At 43.9% G+C, this 21,273-nt stretch overlaps 1 long non-coding RNA gene across 1 annotated transcript in view; it reads right to left on the reverse strand.

Annotated features, from left to right (window-relative positions):
- Positions 1 to 21,273, reverse strand: part of LOC110260243 — a 317,296-nt gene that overhangs the window by 234,174 nt on the left and 61,849 nt on the right. Inside the window, exon 2 of the long non-coding RNA XR_002343174.1 lies at positions 5,945 to 6,061. This is a non-coding gene — a long non-coding RNA (uncharacterized LOC110260243). The remainder of the gene's footprint in view (positions 1 to 5,944; positions 6,062 to 21,273) is intronic.

Here is a 21,273-nt window from a genome sequence, read left to right on the forward strand (position 1 = left end):
TTAATCTCCTGACCACATTCATTCTTTAATTTTGCTCATTTAGAAACTCACAGGTCCTTCCTTATCAGGTACCAGTATTCCCCTCAACCCTGCCTTTAGATCTTTAACACCTGGTACTGGTTATGCTGTGCGTTTCTGCCTACTCCCCTGGCCTGCAGTGTTGTTTCACTTTATCAAAGTAATTCTTCTTTAAACTCTGTTTCAAAGGAGGGTTTACCTTCTCCCTTCCCATTCAAATCCTGACATTTTCTGAATCTAAAACAAACTCTCGAAACAGTGGTTCTCGACTGGGGACAGTTTTGCCCCCCCAGCGGACATCTGGCAATGCCTGCGGGCATTCCTGATGGTCACAGCTGCAGAGGGGAGGGGAAAGGTGCCATGGGCCACACAGAGGGTAGAGGCCAGGAATCTGGCTGCAAGACCTCCTCAAAGGCACAGGACACCCCCCACGGCAAAGAATCACTCAGCCCCTACTGTCAGGAAGTTGAGAGCTGACTTAGCAGAAGAGGCAGGAGTCCCATCAAAGCAGACCCGGGTGTGTTGAGAAAATGCAAGTTTCTTCCCTGAGATTTCCCTGTAATGGTCCAAGTGAACCATCATGAGTCAGAAGTTCCGCTTTTAAAGATTACTATTAAAATGGACCTCTTCTTCTTTAACAGTCATATTGTAGCCCAAACATAACCTCACAAATACCATTTCTATGCAGATCAGAACTTTAGGTGTTTCACACTTTATTACGAATTAGTTGCCAACTAGTCGGGAACAAGATGGTACGCCAGCTGTGTGAAAAGAAGCCTTGAACTGCAGCAGGGTATTCTGCTGAGTGAAATAAGCCAGAGAGAGAAAGACAAATACTGCAGGGTTTCACTTATATGTGGAATCTAAGAAATGAAACAAATGAACAGATAGAACAAAACAGAAATGGACTCTCAGAGATCAAACTAGTGGTTACTTTGGGAGTTCCCATTATGGCTCAGTGGGTTAAGAACCCAACGCAGTGTCCATGTGGTTGCAGGTTCGATCCCTGGCTTTGCTCAGGGGGTTAAAGATCCGGTAGGTGTAGGTCACAGACGAGGCTCGGATCCCACGTTGCTGTGGCCGTGGTGTAGGCCGGTAGCTGTGGCTCTGATTCAACCCCTAGCCGGGAACTTTTATATGCTGGAGGTGCGGCCATAAAAAGAAAAAAAAAGAAGCCAGTCCATTGTACTAGAGGGGGGAAAGGGTAAGGGCTGGGGGCTAAATACATGAAAGGCGTTAAAAAGTACAAAATACCAGGTATAAAATGAACAAGATACAAGGATGCAATCTACAGCACAGCAAATAGAATCAATATTTTATAATAAGTTTGTATGGAGTATATTCTTAAAAAAAAAATCAAACTATTGTTTTGTACACCTGAAACTATTATAATATTTTAAGTCAACTAACTTCAATTTTTAATTAAAAAAAAAGGAAGCCTTTAATTGCAGATGAGGAGAACAGCAGCATAAACATATTTGCTTTAGAGGTTTCCCTAACAATGCTGAACTTTATCTGAGCCCCATGTTCCCAGAAAGCAGGTACAGTTGAGAAATCCATTCTGAGAAAGGGCAAACACCAAGGGTCACCCTGGCCTCGCAAGGATTCCTCAAGACATGGATACGACTGGCTCACTCCCACCTTTCCTTAGGCCTCCTTGTTTGCTTGCTTTTCTCTAAAACTGAGGTTTTCTCTGAGATGGTCTCCACTAAGGAACATCTTCCCTATTGTGATAGCCTACGTCCAACCATCTCCTGGAGCTCTTCCGCAGCCTGCTTCCTCTCTGTTCCCGGTTCTTTCACTGTATGCTAGGCAGCTGGACCCCAGGGCTGCTCAGAGGAAGACTAATCTGTCTCCTTCCAGCTATGCAGCCCTTGCTGACAGACAGAAAGGAGCAGGGTCCCACTCCCCCATCAGCCTTCCACAACCAAACGCTGCTCTGGCAGATACTGGTCACGAGGCATTTGCAATGAGAGTCCTGCCCAAGTCCAGGTGTCAGGCTCTCTCTTCTGTGAAAGGAAAGTCAAAATGGGGTCAGTATTGCTAAGAGGTCTCTCACATGGAACCAGGAGGCCACCGAGGAAGTGTGACTTACACATGTCCCAGCCTGGATGGAATCTGAGTTTTGACCACTTATTCTCTGAATGGGGTCACCCAGAGCATCCCAATGTTCCAGACACTCAAGATTCGCATCAGACCTGTTCCCTTAAATAACTTGTGACAGCCTATCCCTTCAAGACAACTATTTCCTTTCTTGTGTCAGAGTCAATCATAATTCCTGCCAGATAGTTTTAGCAAGCTTGGGACTTTTGCCTTGATAAGCCTGATTCTCTCCCTTCCCCAGAATGTACCTCCCAAATTACAGCTCCTAAGACCCCAAATAAAGCTCTCCGTTCTCAGCAGCCTTGATACCGACTATTGTTTGACACCTGCATACCACCGCTGCTCTGCTGGGCTGGGGATGGTAGGGTAGCACACAGGGCAGACAGGACAGGACTCCAGGGGATAATCCATAGGTGAGATGACTTCCTGCAGGACCGACCTCCTCCAAGGGCTGTGACAGACTCAGCAGGCTGTGGACTGCAGGGCAGGGTCAGCTCGCAGAGGCTCCTTGGCAGGTGCCGTTTTCCAAGCTCGTTACACATGTCCCTAAAAGAGCCTCCCAGGTCACTCCCGACCTAATCCCAAGGTCTTTGCCCTCTCACTTGTCTCCTTTGATTCTGTCTCTCATCTTAATCACTGCAGAAACAGTAAGTCCTACCTGTCCTGGAGCTCTCCTTTTTGATTTTCAAGAATAAAGTTTGGATGTCAAAGGAACTGAAAGCTAACTCTTCTATCTTTACGTTCTTACACTGAAATCCCCACTTCCCCCTAGTTTGTCCTAGACAGACCAGGAAAAGGTTCGGGGGGGTGGGTGGGAAAATGAGAAAATCATCAAGATTAATGCTAAAGTGGAACCTGACACTAATTCAGAGTTCAATGACCACTCACTACTTACCCAGTAATTACTGGTAACTTAGGTGGGTATAAGGTGCTACTACTGAGAAGGAAAGATGATTCTCAAAGGTTGGGTCAGGGAGATGGTGAGGATGGAAGGTAGTGACCTTAGCAGAAATGGGCAAGTTGGAAGGTGAGGTGAGTCCAGGGAAGATGAAGATCAGGACTTGGTAGGTTGAGATGACAGGAAGGCACCCAAGTGGATAGTTTTCCACTCTGTGGTATATGGAGGTAGAGCTCAGGCAGCAGTTAGGGCTGCAGGCATTACCTACAGGGCTTCTGTTTAGCATCACACATCGGCAGTAGTCACCCAGAGATAAAGAGTAAAAACAGAGACACAACCGCTAAAAATCAAAAATGGCCCACATTTAGGAGGCAAGCCTTAAGAAGAAAACGCAACTATGGTGACAGCAGAAACTAAAAGAAACTAAAAGAAAAGAAGTGTATTTCCACAAAAGTCCAAGAAAAAAATGTTTTTCAAGTTGGAGGAGACAGTCCCTTATGGCCAAATGCTGCAAAGAGGCCAAGATAGGACAGTCTGAGAGACAGCAATTGAATTTGATGGTCAGAGTATCGCCAGGGACCTCCGAGAATGGGTGGAGTGAGGGAGGTAAGAGTGTTAATCAAACCTCTGGCCCTGCTGGCCCTTCCCAGCCTGGGACATCATCCAGGTAGTTTGGGAAGCTTCCAAGAGCATTGTCATTCACAGAAGGCACCATTAAGCAACCTTCTTTTTACAGAAGAACAGCTTTCAAAGTAAAGGTTTATATTTGCAATTTGAGTCTGAGCAGAAGTAAGTGTAATGGTGGGAAATGCAATGGATTTAAATTCCAGTCCTTGGGAGTTCCTGCCGTGGCTCAGCAGTAAGGAACCCGGTCGCAGGTTCAGTCCCTGGCGTCACTCACTGGGTTAAGGATCTGGCATGCAAGGAAAAATATCCCACGATGCCTAAATAAACTCATCAAGGCTGCCTGGAACATTGGTTATGTTCAGATTTTGAGCAGGGGTACAGGGTGTTTTTATATTATAACACAAGGTAAGGAGGTACATTACAGTACAGAATGATGTCTGGGATAAAGCCCATGACTTTGAAGTCATTTCAAAATCATGGCAGGTCATTTGAGGCCACACCAGCTGAGGTCAATGGACCTTTTTTAAAACTCTTATTTGCTGATTTGTGTTCTTCAGTGGGAAAGTTTGAATAGCACTATTACTTGTTCCTTATTCTCTTTTTTTGCTGCAGACATATTAAGTCCACTTCATCTCTACTCAGGATTGACGTCCTGCTTTACCAGCTGACTTTGGTTCTCATCGTTAGGTGCCTACTTAACCAGTAGTTAAGCAGTTTGAAGAGCTCACTTAAGGTGCTTGTTTTTGTATTTGTCTTATTCTCTTCTTTCACCAAATCTTGTAAATATCTTTCAGAATGGAATGTGCCTAACTTGTCTAGGACTCCTGGGCAATGTACACACCCGTATCTTGTGTGCAACAGACACGCAATACATTATACTGAACCACACCAAAAACTGCAGACAGCTAATTATTACTATTGGTTTTAATAAGTCACATTATGGAAACTTACTATTTAAAAGTATGGTTTTAGGGAGTTCCCATTGTGGCTCAGTGGGTTACTAACCCTACTAGTAACCAGGAGGATATGGGTTTGATCCCTGGCCTCACTCAGAGGGTTAAGGATCTGGCATTGCTGTGAGGTGTGGTGTAGGTCAAAGATGAGGCTCAGATGCAGTGTTGCTGAGGCTGTGGCATAGGCCAGCAGCTACAGCTCTGATTCGACCTCTAGGCTGGGACTTCCATTTGCTGAGAGTGCAGCCCTAAAAACAAAAAAAAAAAAAAAAAAAAAAAAAAAGAAAAGTATGGTTTTAAAAGACACTATCTCATCTGATTCTCCCAACAACTTAGTGAGATAAGTCAAAACACAAGCCACAAAACCATAGATATGATTTCTAGTTCCACAAAGTCAGAACTAGAAATCATATCTATCTCCAGAATGATTTTCATTTAGACAATCAATCCAAAAATACTTACTGAGCACCTACTAAGTGCTATGCCCTCTTATGGGCTTTGGGAAACATGATAGATACATATGTGCATACATACATAGATGATAGATACAGAAACAGAGAAACACAGACATAGAAATTTATCTCTCCATGGAGGAAGACAAGGCACATAAAATAATTAACTAATCACCAGTTTTCTAACTGCTGAAAGAAGTCCAGGGGGCTGTGGAAGCAACACAAATAATTTTATTTGGGTTAGTGAATATTAGCTCCATACCTACTCACTACAAAATCTCCCTTTAGATGATTCACTTCTATCACCCAGGGTCCATTTTATGTCAGGAGGAAAAAATAGGTCTAGGAAATCTCCTAGAGCTGAAGAGAAGCCAAATAATGGGAACCAAGATGTGGCCAAAGATCTATTTAATAACTTGGCTTGTCTTGATGGGGGAGGACAAGGTTCACATGTAGCTTTATCAACCTAAGAATGTGCTGCTTCTTTATTACCTTGTTTGCCATGGACTTGAATTTCATGGGGTAATTTTCAGCCCTTAAACACCTGACTGCTACTAATAACCAAAATAATAGCACAACTGTGTTTAGGTTTAATTTATGGGTATCTAACATCACTTCAAGTATGGATCTCTCCAATTGCAGCTGCTGTTTTATTGGAGCTGACCTATAAGGCATCTGATCCTGCTGGAGTACAGAAGTAATGCAAATGACCCCATACATTTACCTCAAGCCGACAGAGTCCCTGTAACTCAGAGCCTGATGACCAACAATTGCTAATACCAGTTTGACAGGTACCTTCCCCCGAAGCCTTTTTTTGGTAAAGCTTTAATAGTGAGAACAAGCTAAACTTGATTTTTTTAAATCCCACTGGCTTTAAAAGAACTCTCTCTTACCTTCATTTCCTGTCTGCGGTTGGACAGGCGAACTTCTCCTTAGTCCACCAGGGGTCGCTGTTCTGCAAGCAGTGACCACAGGGAAGCCGCCTTCCAGCTCCAAGCAGGAGGAAATTGCTGGTGGATGCAACAAAAATACTCTTTTCAAAATACGTTTTCCAACCTTGAAAACACTATGCTAAGTGCAAGAAGACAGACACAAAGGTCCCATATTGTATGATTCTATTTATGTGAAAGATCCATAGTACGCAAATCCATAGAGACAGAAAGCAGATCTGGGGTTGCAGGGACTAGGGGAATCGGTTGGGGGTGGGGGGGGCAGTGGCTGTTTAATAGGTTCAGGGTTTCCTTTTGAGGTGATGATAAAGTTTGGGAACTCGATAGTGGTAACGGCTGCACCACATTATGACTATATTTAGTTTCATTGAATTGCACATTTTAAAATTAAGATGGTCAATTTTGTGTTATGTACATTTCATAACAAAAAAAATTTATTTTCTAGTGTTCCTTGTTCTCTGGCATTTACACCGGTCCTACTTCATAGAAAACTCCTGTTTAAATGGACCCTGCATGACATGACATCAGGTCTGTGTTTGTCAAAATCGGCTTCCACTCTGAGGAAGCTCCTGACCCGAGTCCCACGTCCTGACACCTCTTGTCCCCAACCTCACACCCTCTTTGCCCACTTCTCGCTCCAGCCCTGGCTGTGTGGTCAAGATCACACCTCATCTGCTTCGTAAGGTTCTCTACTCGTGGGACAGACCCTGCGGGATCCTGCCCAGCACAGGTGCCACCAGAAGTGCCCAAGAGTTAAGAATGAGGACTGCAGGCTGGTGGGTAATCCCACCTGCCTGTGTCCTTGGCCAGAGCATCCTGAGGTGCATTCTGCATGGCTCCTCCAAAGACATCATTGAAATTAAGCAGAGCTCCAGTTTCTCAGAGAAGTAACCAACTCCAGATCACCCTCCTATAAGGTTCTTCCCTCTTCACTCTCCCCCGTCCATACCTATGGTCTCTGGAGTCCCTCCCTGTGAATAAATATTAAAAAAAAGAGGTATTGCCTCAGGATCTGCTTTCCAAAGGGAAGACCATGATTTCAGAGAGTCCACTGTTGACAGAAAATATCAGATGGAAGAAGGAGGTCATTGAGGTTTTCAGCTTCTAACATAGCTCCTCTACCTTCCCATTTGATGCTGGAGTCATGGTCCACCATTCCTCATATAACCTATAATTACACACACACACACACACACACACACACACACACACACAAGGTTCCTGTCCTTATTTCTTGATCCAAGTGAGGATGAGGAAGGTGTATTGCCTTGAAATCAGGAACACTGAGATGGGCGCTGAGGCTGCACAAGGACCCCCATTTGTGTAACCAGATGCAGAGGTTAAGGATAATAATTGATAAGTAAGGATAATAGCAGCACCTCCTGGGGTTTCCATGAGGGTTAGATGATTAAGTTTTCAAGTCACAGAGTAGAGAATTCCCTTCTCATCACTAGTTTCCTTCTCCTCTGCCTGAAATTACTTCAGGATGAATTTAGAAAGAGCTCAGGCAAATTCTTCCATCTTTCTTTCAGTATTCTTATCTATAAAATGGGGAGAATAACCTTGCTTCACATGAGCTTTAAATGCAATGGGACCTGTGTACTCACCTATCACCCAGATCAGTGAAGATTTATTTCAGTTTTATCAGTCTATACGAATCCCCCCACAACTCGAGCTTGCTTTCAAGGTCAATATTAAGTACTGCTTCCTGTACTGACTCATTTGCTACTGCTCTCCTTTGTACCTTTTATCTCTTTAAACTTTCATCATACTGAGTTGAGACCTCTTATCTTATACTTACCTCACTCTGCCCCACACAAGAACCGCAAAGTGTCTTTCATAGTTTCCCCTTTCTTTCCTTACAGACAGCGTTAAGTGCCTTAAGGTAAGAGCACTATCTTACTCACCATCTCTACATGGCACCAGCAGTTAGGGCTGCCTCACTGCACAACTCCAAGGCACTCACTGTATGAATCAGAACTGCAGCCTCTAGATTCATGCACAGACCAGCACACAGTGATACTGTGTAAAAAGGGACTCTCAATAACGCTGTGTCCGATTTTTCTTTTTTAAATTGAAGTGTAGTTAATTTACAATGTTGTGTTAGTTTCAGGTGTAGAACAAAGTGATTTAATTATCTATATATTCTTTTTCATATTTTTTCCATTATAGGTTACTATAATATATTGAATATCATTCCCTGTGCCATACAGTAAGTCCTTGTTGTTTATCTATTTTATATATAGCAGTGTATATCTGTTAATCCCAAATTCCTAATTTACCTCTCCCCACACCTGCCACTATCCACTCTGGTAACTGTAAGTTTATGTATATGTTAGATAAACCTCTCTATTCCTCGTATTACTGATCTGTATATCAAGCGTTTCTAGCCAGAGAGCCCTTTTTCTAAGGGACATTACACAATACACAATACGATACAGATCTCTCCCTAGTGGAAGGGAGAGAAAGAAGAGAGTGGATCCCGGCTTCCTTAGAACCCCCACCAGCTCGCCCCCTCAGCAAGTCGTTGACACACCTCCAGTGAAGCCAGGACTGGATCATCTCCACACCCTGAGGCAGAGCTGACACTCCTGCCCACTGCCTCAGTGCCCCGAGGGCAGCCCCCGTGCTGAACTGATGTGGCTCTGAAGGGCACAAACATCGGAGGAGAGTGGGACTTTGGTGTGGACATCCTCTTCATCAGTGTCATCCCAAAGAACAGACATGCGGAATGGGAGACAAGAGACAGAAAGAAGCTCAAGAAATGATGATCTTTGTGATGTCGGTAAAATGCAATTAGGACGGCGGAACAGAAGGACTGCAGCCTGACTTCTCTCCTAAAAACAACAAAATTCACAACTAAAGCCTGGGTAGTCTTCAAGCAAATGGACCGGAAACCTTCAAAAAGATATCCTACTCCAGAAGACAAAGAGGAGGCCACATCCACAGGTAGGAGGGGTGACTGCGTGATATAAACAATCCCATACGTCCTGGGTGAGAAGACCACAGACTGGAAACTAACTGGTTCACAAAGACTCACCTACAGGAGTGAGAGTTCCGAGCCCCGCATCAAACTCCCACGTGTGGGGATCTGGCATTGAAGGCCAGTGGGGCTTGTGCACAGGAGCTCCACGGGTCTGGGGGAAACGGAGACCCCGTTCTTAAAAGGCGCACACAGACTTTCACCTGTACTGGGTCCCAGGGCAAAGCAACGTCTCCATGGGAATCTGGGTCAAACCTGACAGCAGTTCTTGGAAGACCTGGGAAAACAGGGGTGAATGTGGCTTGTCGTGAGGGAAGATCATTGGAAGCAAAGCTCTTAGGAATATTCAGCAGCTGCCTTTCTCCAGAGGTGGCTATTTTGGGAGAATCTGGCCTCACCCATCAGCACTGAGAAGCCCCAGGGCAAACAATAATCCAGGTGGGATCACAGCCTCACCCTTCAGTAAACAGGCTGCCTAAAGACCCCTCAGGCACACAGCTGCCTCTAATCCCAGCCAGAGACAAAGCCCCACCCACCAGAGGAATTAGAATCAGCTTCACCTACCAGGGGGCAAGCCCTCCCATCAGGAAGCCCACAGCAAGCCCCCCATATGGACTTCAGCCACAAGGGGGCAGACACCAGAAGTAAGAGAGGCTACAACTCTATTATCTGTAAAAAGGTCACCACACCAAAAACCTATAAAAATGAAAAGACAGAGAACTATAACTCAGATGAGGGAGAAAGAAAAACCCCCAGAAAATCAGCTAAGTGATGAGGAGATTCTCAGCCTCCAGGAAAAAGACTTTAGACTGTTGATGCTGAAGATGATGCAAGACATTGGAAATAAACTGGAGGCAAAGATGGAAAACTTACAGGAAACACTGAGCAAAGAGATACAAGATATAAAACTTAAACAAGAAGAGATGTGATGTCAGTAAAACTTACCCCAAGGTAAAACTGAAGGCAAGTAGAAAAGAAACACAGAGGAGTATCTTTGCTTTACCATCGCAAGATGCCACCCTGCTGCTGGTAGGGTCTATACGTGCAGATGTGTCTGCTGAGTCTAGTGTGGGCTGGTTCCTTAGGATTCCATCTGGCCGCGCAGAATGACGAATCCAATGTCGGGTGGCTTGTCCAAATCACACAACCATAAGACAGCAGGTCAACAGTGCAGGGCTAGGACGTTAGTTCCAACACGCTGTCAGGAATGTGGACTTTCCACCCAGCCACCCTTGACATATGCATTTGTCCTCACCCCGTCATTTAATGCCACGATTTTGTCATCATGTCTGTGTTCAGGGTAAAAATAAGGAAAATGGATGGAGTTCCTGTTCATCTCTTTTATCAAGAGGCCAAAGGCTTTTACAGGAGCCCCTTGAATACTTCTCTCCAATGGCTTCTTCAGAATCCACAGCACAGTCCTTTTCATATTCTCAGGCAAAGCATCTCATTGTTTACCAATCCAAGCAGCTATCTTTTATTGAGCAACTACTATGAGCCAGGCATTCTGATAACCACTTTACATGCGTGATTTCATGTGTTCCCCTTCTAAAAGTTTAAAAATTATTTATTAAACACCTAATATGTAAAAACAGTAAGACATAGCCTAACTGCCAAAGAGGAGAGTCAATTGTAACCCAGGACTTGCACATTTCTGAAGACTTTCACAACTAAGAGCTAAGCCATGAATGAATTACAGGGCCTTCCCAAAAGATTTATATCTTGAGATAAGCCTCAAAAGAAGGGGAGGAAAGCCAGAAACATTCTGTTGGGGAAGAGGAGTTGTTTATCAAATTTTATTTTAGTCAAAGACAGAACTTTCTATTTATCAAAAACTGACCCCAAAATGTATCTAATCAGAATTTGACGTTATATAATAATTTTACCTACATGTATCACTTTCTCTCTTTGAGAGCCAGTTAATGGGAAAGCTTAGCTACTTTGCATATGCTCAACATTTGCAGAGAAAAAAATAGAAAGAACTCCAACACTGTCCAGGTGGTTCTTCTCTGATGTACCTGCCAGGAAGTGAATAAAACAGCCAAGGACTATGGCCCTAAGAAGTCTATATGTGGCTGAGTACCTCAATTCTGGCTACTTTTATGTATGTGATTATATAGAAAATGTAGTGTTATTTTATAGTCACACCTTGTATATGTCATCATTAATGTTTATTAAAACACCTAAGTAATAATGTTAATTGACTGGACCAATTTCCAAAACACTTTCAAATGCATCATGTCATTAACCTACATTTCAACTATCAAGTACCACAGATCTCATTTTATAAATGAAGAAACTGAGGCTCAGGAAAGCTTAGGGATGTCAGCCAGTAATCAGACAGCTGAGGCTCATACCTGGATCTTCTGGTTCCATGTCCAGAGTTCCTTCTGTCTTTGCTCTTCCAAGGACACAACCTGGAAGCTCCAGGCTATCCCGATTTTACAAGTCCTGTCCCCCTGTCCCCATGGATATACTCATACCTGACTCACCAGGTAACCCAATTTTCAGTTCAGAAAAAGCGGTCATATCGTGCCCACATACCGGGCAATGCTGACCACAAAGTCCCCAGGCAATGTTCTCTCACAACAAGGATAAGTGGCAGCAGGCTTTCAGTCTCAAGTCACTCTCATCAGACAAGGAAGAGAAAAAAGGAAAAGGCAGCAATATTCCGGAGGCCATTTGCTCTGCTGGTTGATTTAGTCTGTTTAGATTTCACTCTGTCAGTGGAAGACAGAGCTTTTTAAAGCTCTGCTTGATGAACCAGGGTCACACATCCAAAGGCAGAAAATATCCTCTGCTTCCTCTCAGCCTCGCCACTTCTTTCTACTGGCCTCCTTTCAGCAGTGTTTTCCTCTTTAGCAGGGTTTCTGGACATCAGCGCTATGACCAGGTCATTCTGTGTTGCTGAGGACTGTCCTGTGCACTGTAGGATGTCTAGTAGCATCTCCAACCTCTACCTACTGGATTTCAGTAGTTCCCTTCCAGCTGTGATAACCACAAATGCTTTAGAAACAACCAGATGTCCCCTGGGGGGGCAAAATCACCCACCATTGGGAATACTGGTCTTCATACAACTAGGAGAGAAGACAGGAAAGCACAAAACATACTGGCTTATCTTATTAAAGACAAGGGGCAAAGGGACCCTCCCTTTTCTACCCAGTCATATTGAGGCAATAATGTAAGAACTAAGTACGCCTGGCCCTCTTCTAATGCTTTACTTAAGTATCTCTCATTTCACCAATTCCTGCCAAGAGCATATTTCCAGCCCCATGTTCAAAAGTGAGGAGAAAAAAAAGTGTGTACCCAGTTTAAATAACTCGCTCTAAACTAGCAGAAAAGTGACAGATCCATTTCAAATTTAGGTTCTCTACCTCTAAATCCCACGTACCTTCAAATGCACCATCTGGCTCTAATCAGTTGCTTCATCTCTGCTGCTTATCATCTCTTTGCTCCTAAAAGGTGAGCATCTCACCCAAAGCTGTGTACGGTCAGTGTTGGGATCCAGATGTGCAGCCCAGAAGAAGCCATACAAATATAATCTGGGCTCTGAGCTTTCCACATCCCTTGCCTGTCTGTGCACAGCCCACCAAGGCATGTGATGAGAAAAGCAGACACAAGCAGCACGTTCTATACAGGTGAGCACTCTGACTCTGAGGTCAGACAGGGCTGCAACTAAATCCCATCTCTGTCACTTTCCAAGTTCATCAACTTGAACAAGACCCTCTCTTTGTCTTTAGTTCCCTCACCTGTAAAAGGAGATGATACTATCCATTTCATAGGTGGCTGAGATGATGAAATGAGGCAGTACAAATAAAGCACCTAGCATGGTGCCTGGTGTATTGGAAGAGTTCAAAAAAGATTAGCTCTCATGTTTTTTGTTTGTTTGTTTGTTTGTTTTGTTTTGTTTTATAGCCACACCCATGGCATATGGCAGCTCCCAGGCCAGGGACTGAATCTGAGCCACAGGTGAGACCTACACTGCAGCTATGGCAACAGGGGATCCTTCAACTCACTACACCAGGCTACGGACTAAACCCGCACCTCCATAGCACAGTGACCTAAGCTGCTGCAGTAGGATTCTTAACCCACCGTGCTACAGTGGGAACTCCTCTTATGATTAAATTTAGTTTATATTCCATTTCTCCTGCATCAGCTTTATCATCAATGCTCCATAATAATGCTCAAAAGTCCTTTATGCTATCCACGGACTGCTCTTACGCATCCTCTCCTTTACCCAAGTTCAGGATTTCCACCCCTCTCTTCAAATCTGTGACTCCTTGCATTTAAGCCTGGCAGGGCCATCTGCTTCACAGTGCAGACAAAGGCCATCCCTCGGTCCATCCCTTCCACTCTAAACATATGTGCAACCCCTTAGCAAGAGCTGTCAATATCTATATATTTCCACAGGACTTTCTTAGAGGCAAAATGACCCTCCTCTCCAAAACCAAACCACTGTCTTATGCCACCTTCTAGAACGTCTTCCATTAGAGAGCCCCTTCCTCCTTCTCCTGTGTCTTTAATCTCAGCCTCCTCCCTGGGTTTCTCCCCTTCAGCAAATGCAGAAACTAAAAGACTAGACTTCGGGCTGAAATTGCATAGCAGTTGTAAATTTTGTACCTTTACAGTATATTTTGTGAGGATAATCAGACTCTGAGGGAGAGATTAAATCACCCCCCGAGGCCACTCTCCATATAAATAAACTTTACTCTTCTTAGAAGAGATTATTTACAGTAAATACACATAGCTTCTATAGCTTCCTCCTCTCCTATATGCCACTCAGTCTACTGCACTCTGCTTTCTATTTCTTACAGCAGAGACTATTTGGGGCAAGTGCCCTGGTCACAGTTATTCCCTCAGTGACCCTGTTGGACCTGCCCTGCTTTTGGGGGAGAAATTTCTTCTCACTTTGACCCTTTTTCACTCCACATGAGAGCTGCTTACAGGAGTACATCTACTTAGTCCCAGTGATTATTATAGGATGGTCCTATAACCAATGATCAAGGCTCTGACTACAGTAACTGGTCCAATGGGCAGTCAGTCAGTCATATGACCCAAATATGACCAATCAAAAGCCTTCCCTGAAATTTTCAAACAAAAGCTGCAAGGGCAAAAAAAAAAAAAAAAAGGTTCCTCTTTCATGGTAAAACTACAGGAGTAGGAAGTTGAAGTTACCAGTGACCTAGTTCTCAAAGAGAAGTCTCTAAGAGAATAAAACCAGAAAAGCTGAGCTAAAAGACTAAAAGATGGCTCCATCAAAGTTCACATGCAACTATGTCTTAGGCCAGCTGCACCTCTGTCCTACCCATGTTTGGGTTACATTAACCAGTAATCCTACCCAAAATTTTTATATTCTTTGTTGACTGAAAAAAATGCACAACCTAAAAGTTAAGAATTATCTTTTACTCCACTTGCTGAAGACCTAAGCCTGGGAAGCAGACTTCAGATACCTCTGGGGGATGACTCGGAAGAGGTGAGGAAGAATTGGGATACTGGAGTTTTTGCAAAATCAGAAACAGGTACTCGTAACATCAAAAAATTACTGTTAATTAAAGGGAATCAGACATCTCAAGTTAATAAACTTAGTGTGTTTCTATGTATGGGAAGATGCAAGAGTCTGGGCTCACTGAAATCATTCTTGTTACACACCTTAACAACCTAGGGCCGGTATCTGCTTTTTACTATCCTGCATCCCTTCAGTGTGCACAGTCAGGGGCAGCTGCAGTGGCTGATGTCTTCATGGCCGCAAAAGCCTTTGCTTACTGATACAGCAGGCAACATTCTCTGTCCACAACTTAAACTAGTTTTGGTGGGTTTCTGTCACTTTAAGCTTTTCCTCTGGTTAGTACTCCTTCCCTTCTTTCTCTTTGTCCCTACAGTTTTTTGTTTTTTTTTTTTTTTGGCCTTTTTTTTTTGCCATTTCTTGGGCTTCTCCCACGGCATTTGGAGGTTCCCAGGCTAGGGGTCTAATCGGAGCTGTAGCCACCGGCCTATGCCAGAGCCACAGCAGCGCAGAATCCAAGCTGCGTCTGCGACCTACACCACAGCTCATGGCAATGCCGGATCGTTAACCCACTGAGCAAGGCCAGGGATCGAACCCACAACCTCATGGTTCCTAGTCGGATTCGTTAACCACTGCGCCACGACGGGAACTCCTGTCCCTACAGTTCTTAACATAGAAATTTATTATCTCTAATCGTTCACCTTCAGTGCCAAACCAGTTGCCAATAGGACTCCCATTTCTAGAACTCTATTCAAGTGGGACCAGCAAAAATGACTAAAGACCTCCTAATTTAGAAATCCAGGAGTTCCCACTGTGGCTCAGCAATAACAAACCCGACTAGTATCCATGAGGATGCAGGTTCAATCCTTGGCCTTGCTCAGTGGGTTAAGGATCCGGCAATGCTGTAGCTGTGGTGTAGGCTAGCAGCTGCATCTCTGATGACCCCTAGCCTGGGAACTTCGTATGCTTCAGGTGCAGCCCTAAAAAGCAAAAAGAAAAAGAAAGAAAGAAATCCAATAGCCTATTTTATGATTTTATCCAATTTGATCTCACTACAGGATTGACACTATGTACCAACAAGTATCTGCTAACCTTCCTTTCCAACATGTCACTCTTGCCTGAATCTCCTTTATGGCTGGTCAACGCATCTCAAGCTTCTTCACAGGAAGTCCTACTCTACCAACTTTTTAGGGTCCGGTGGTCTCAGACGTCCACTATTAGTTCTCTCTCACTTGACATATTCTCGCTGGAACATCTCATCTAAGCTCCAACTTCTCTAAGACTTCTGTTTATAACCTCAGACTTGTTCTTTCCTATAAGTATTAGATTTGCACAGTGAACATATCTACTTGGATGTTCCACAGGCTTCCAAAAATAACATCATGGATGAAGCTCCCTGGTAGTCTAGCAGGTTAAGGATTTGGCATTGTCACTGCTGTGACTCAGGTCTCTGCTGTGGCATGGGTTAGATCCCTGGCCCAGGCACTTTCTCATGCTGCAAGCACCGCCAAAAACTTAAAAAATCAAAAATGAATAAACAAAAAATAACCGCATCATCCAGTTCACACCACCACAGTTGACCCCACGGATTAATACACATTTATTGGCCATCTCCTGAGTGCTAGACAGAGTATCTCCGAGGATATTTCCATGAGCAAACTTCTTACTCTGGTGAAACCTACATTTTGGCTACAAACTTTGTTTGCTTTTTCCTTCTCTCCTTCCAATCCAACTGGTCTCCATTCTGTACATGTTTATTTCAGACACCTATTCTAAATTCTGCCCCCCCTCCCCATAACTGCTGCCACTCCCATTCTCTCACTTTTTTTCTTTTTCATGGCCTTCTCTTTGCCTTTGGGGACCTTCATTCTGCAATTTATTCTCCACATTGATGTCAGTTTTCTTCATAAACAGAAAAACTGCTTGTTTTCACTCATTTGCTTCAAAATCCCTGCTGGCTCACTAGCACGGGATGAAAAAGTTCAAATTCCCTAATTAGGCACGCATGGTTCTACACAATATGGTCAGAACCTAACTCTTCAAACTCAGTAATGCTCCCTATCCTACACCCACCACACTCCATCTCAGCTGTACCAAGAGCCGCAATGCCAGCCCCTCATCTGAAAATGCTCCCCTTCCTCCCCTTTCCTTCTTTCCACCTTTTGATCTCCTGCTCATTATTTCCATCCCTCTGATCCAGCTCATCCAGCCATTGCCGTTTACCCATCCTGTGGTTCTTAAAGCACTTTGGTGACAACATGTTGCTTAGATCATCTTAGAATATGTCCACTTGCAGGTGTGTCTCTTCCACAAAACAGCAAGTTCCTTAGGGACAGGGACTGTGCCCACTCCTCACTGCATTTCCTGCATTCTATACAGAACCCACACATATGTCAGCATATATGTCACCATAATGAGGAAGGGGACTAGCTGACATTTAGGTACCACTCAGTTTTATTTCAGTTATAGTTTTAGGTGGGAGAAATTGCTATCACTAGTTTCGGCATAAAGAGATTTATTCCAGGTATTAGGGGGCTTCCACAAAGGGCTGGAACAGCAAACTCAAGACTAAACTTCCAGGAACAACTCCCAGCTCCCCCCCACCCACCAAATCCCCGTAATAAAGAAAGTGAACATGGCTGCTGCAGGAAACCACTCCCTCAGGTGACAGTTGTCATTTTGCCTCGCTCACTGTCTGTGTCAGCAAAGTGCCTGCTATTTCCATCTCCATTTCTATCTCCCTCCCTCCTCCTCCCCTACTCCTCTCTCTCTCCCCTCCCTTAACTCTGTTCTATATTCAAGTCTTATTTGGCTGCATGGAACTGATGGAACTGAAATCAAATCCAGAACTTTAGCTGCAAGAGTGTCTGAGAAATGCCTTTTTTAGCTTTCCAGCCTCTGCAATGAGGCGGGACTCCATGGGGAGTTTGGAGTGGATGTTGAATAGCCAACCCATAGTACCCATAAGTATCTCTTATGTGGCAGGCACTTTGCCAATGGGTGAGATAGGTACCATACTCCCACTTTACCATGGAAGAGAGGCTCAGAGAGTAAAAATGTCCTGGAAGACACAGTAGGGGTGGGCTCTAATTCAAAATCAAATCTGCCTCATTCCAAGTCTGTGTTCTTCCAAACACACTAGTGGTTTAACAAGTGCCTTAGCAATAGCTCACACAGGTCCACAGCAAATTAAGCAGTAAAACAGAAATTTAACAAAGTCTATCCCTGTTGTTGCCATTATGTTACCATTACTCTAGATAGTGGGGAATATGTGTCTGTGGTAGAAATCTGTGTCTTTTTACTGAGATCTAATGACTGGGTTAGGTAAGTATAAGATTGCATGGAGCCTGATACGAATACCATTTTTCACTAAAAGTTCCTGGATGCCAAATGTTGACTGAGTGACAGTGACTCCTGAGAACAGTTAACCTTATTTCCTGCCACCCAGTTCACGTTCTAAAGCACAGCACACTCTCATTCTGACTCAAGTCAATGCAAAAATTACCCAAATCAGCATCAGTATCAGAGAAGGTCAGATCTTCTACCTCCACACTAAACGTCTTTTCTGTGGCTTCCTGAGTCAATTTATTGATCACTCTTAGAATTAGGAAAATCAGTTGAATTGACTGATCTCAAGTAAGATAAATAAGAGAAAATTCTCAGAAATACATCAAGGGCTGAGCTCAAATCAGGCTACTTAGCTAGAGAAATGCTGAGAAAGCAGCAACAGACAGGTCACTGTCAGCGTGCCATCTCATCACTGCTCAAGGCAACTCTCTGAGTGAAGTTGTGGGAGAATCAGTGGAACGCAACGAGAGAGAATAAAGAGTGTGTGAATCAGAGGGTGAAACAGCATTCTTGGTCACAAACAGAAAGCCAGGCTCCTTTGCATGTAGGAAGAAAGGCACTGGATTAGGAAGCAAAAAACCTGGTATTCAATTCCTCCTCCAAAAGGCCAGGGTAGACCCTTGACTCCAGGTAAGGAGTCAAGGTTGATCTGTGGCATAAGGGTCAAGGATTTCTTTAGCTGGTTCCCTGGAGCCCCCAGTAGGAAGTACCAACAGAAGGATAGAAACCTTCTATCATTAAGGAAAAAAGCCAGAGAGTCTAAGTTCTATTAACAGTTCAAGGGACCTGGCAGAAGCTATAAACTGGAGACAAAAATAAGAGAATGTTCAAGGGACCTGGCAGAAGCTATAAACTGGAGACAAAAATAAGAGAATCAGAGGTTAAGTGGAGCCCATACTGCCACCAGGAGGCAAAGTAAGGACTGAGTTAAAGCCCAAGGTGAATGACACATCATTCCATTTTTCAGTTACCTGAGGCTCATTTATATTGATTATCGCATTCCTGAGTTATTGCCCTGTTTTTGCAATCTACCCTCCAAAATCCTATTTCAGAAAAATATCACACACAGATAACACCCTCCTCTCCTTCAAGCTGACCTGCACAACCAACTGGGCTATCTATACCTTCTCAGAGACATCACTGGGGCTTCAACAGCTCTCCCATCTTTACTGCCTTCTCCACTGGACTTGGATTCTGTGCTATATCTTTTTAATCACCCCCTTATCCACACACTCCTGGCTCATTTGCCCTTTTTTCCTCCCCTCTCCTGTCTAACTTTCATCTATGGCTGAGCACACCCCATTGCCTCCTTCATACCTCTCAGAGCATCCAGAGAGGGAAACTACACAAGTGGAAAGACTGGTATCGGCAAAAATTCACAATCGACAAACTTAAATAGGCACCAAGAAAAAAAAATATCATCAGCAAAATCTGAGATGGGACCATGTATGTTTAAAAGCTTTGCAGACGATTCCGATGTGACAAGAAGACCACTTAGAGAAGTCACACTCTCTCACTGCCTCTCTTTCTCTACATCTCTTCCTCTTTCTCTACCTCTCTCAAATAATTATAAACATCTGAACTTATGATTGTTTAAAAAATCCCCCTTCTGAGATAAGCCATAAGGAAGACAACTATATGAAAGAGAGAAAGACAGTCCTCCACACAGCAGCTGTGTCTAAAGCACTAGGGGACCCTGGACAGCGGCACCTGGCGGCTATGGGAGGAACGCCACCAGGAAGTAGTGCCAGCTCAAAGCGCACTAGATGCAAGATCTCCAGGAACCCAGTTCCATGGGGCCACATGATCGTTGTGTCAACCATGACCACTCCAGGGAAGAAACTACCAGGTGAGGATGGGAGAAAGTACTGGTAGCAAGTAGGTAAGATTCACACATACTGGGATTTAACAAGCATTGGTGACACACAGCTTAGAAGGCATCCCCAGGGGAGAGCAGCTGAGGCGGAGCCTTTCCAGAACAGAGTAGAGCAGTGGGGGTCAGAGCCTGGCTCATCATATCTTATCAAGTGTCCCCAAAGCAGGTCCATTATGTTCTGAAGAGGAAGAGATGGTAAAAAGAACTGAGCACAACTAAGGCAAAATATGCATATCCTCATCTGAACTGAATTAAGCCACTGGTCAGATAAATGCCAAGGCTTTGGACTGGGAGAAGGTTGCCTAGGATGACTTTGGGACTAACGGGCTCATACTTTGAAAAGAAGCTGAAAAAAACATTTGGAAAAATCTGAGAAGAGGGGTTCCCATTGTGGCTCAGTGGATTAAGGATCTGATATAGTCTCGTAGTCTCTGTGAGGAGGGGGATTTGATCCCTGGCCTCACTCAGTGGATTAAGGATCCGGTGTTGCTGCAAGCTGTGACATAGATCATAGATGCGGCTTGGATCTGGCATTGCTGTGGCTATGGCGTAGGCCTGTAGCTGCAGCTCTGATTCAACCCCTAGCCTGGGAACTTCCATATGCCATAGGTGCAGCCCTAAAAAGGAAAGAAAAAAAAAAAAAAGTCTGAGAGGAAAGCAGAAAGCTCTTGAACTCCCATGACCCCTCTCTGTTTCTAGCACTATTTAGGGAATTAGGTGAAACTGGAGCCTTTCTCAATAGGCCAACCAGACCCCTCCCCACCAGTACCAACCATGATATCAGCTTTTAGACTATGTGTTCATAGACTATTGTGTTCAAAATTTTCTGTAGAAGATCCAACCTACTTTGGGGAGATTAGTTCTATCTAGATCCACTGAAAGCAAAAGTCAAGAGGCTTTACTTCTAATCTGTGATCAATAACCAAGTCTTAGCACCATCTACCATATCATTGCTACTATTTTTTGAGCCTATCTTTATGCCAGGCTATTTACCTGTCTTATCACATTTACTTCTCACAGCAACTCTATGAAGTAGGCACAATCATTGTTTTTGTTTTTCAGGTGAGGAAATTAAGATGCAGAAAAATTAAGTGACTTGCACTAAGCCATGGTAGCTAGTAAGTGTCAGAGGAGAGATCAAAGGCCAAGTCTGAATGCCCAGTGTTTGCCCAGTCACAGTTACCACAGCACATTGCTTCTGATCAATCTGAAAGCAGTAACTTCCACACTGGAAGAAATACAGCAGCCCAAATTAGACAGCACACCTTTTCTTGAAACATCAAAGAAATCATGGCAGCCCTAAAGTAAGGTAAGCCACAGTTCTAAAAGAAGTCACATATATTTTACCTCTCTTATATCTGCCTCGTGAGTTTGGGTTTTAAAACAGCCTGTGCTCTAAACTCAGATGTGTTTATCTTCCATCAAACATAAACTGACGGACAGGAGACAGTGGTGAGAATAATAACAGCTCACGGCTTGGGAACATTTCTACATGACCTGTGTTGTGTTTTAAACATGTAGTTGCCTCATTTATTCTTCCAACAACTTTCTGATGTTGGTAG

Source organism: Sus scrofa, chromosome 4, assembly GCF_000003025.6.
Source record: "Sus scrofa isolate TJ Tabasco breed Duroc chromosome 4, Sscrofa11.1, whole genome shotgun sequence".
NCBI lineage: Eukaryota > Metazoa > Chordata > Mammalia > Artiodactyla > Suidae > Sus > Sus scrofa.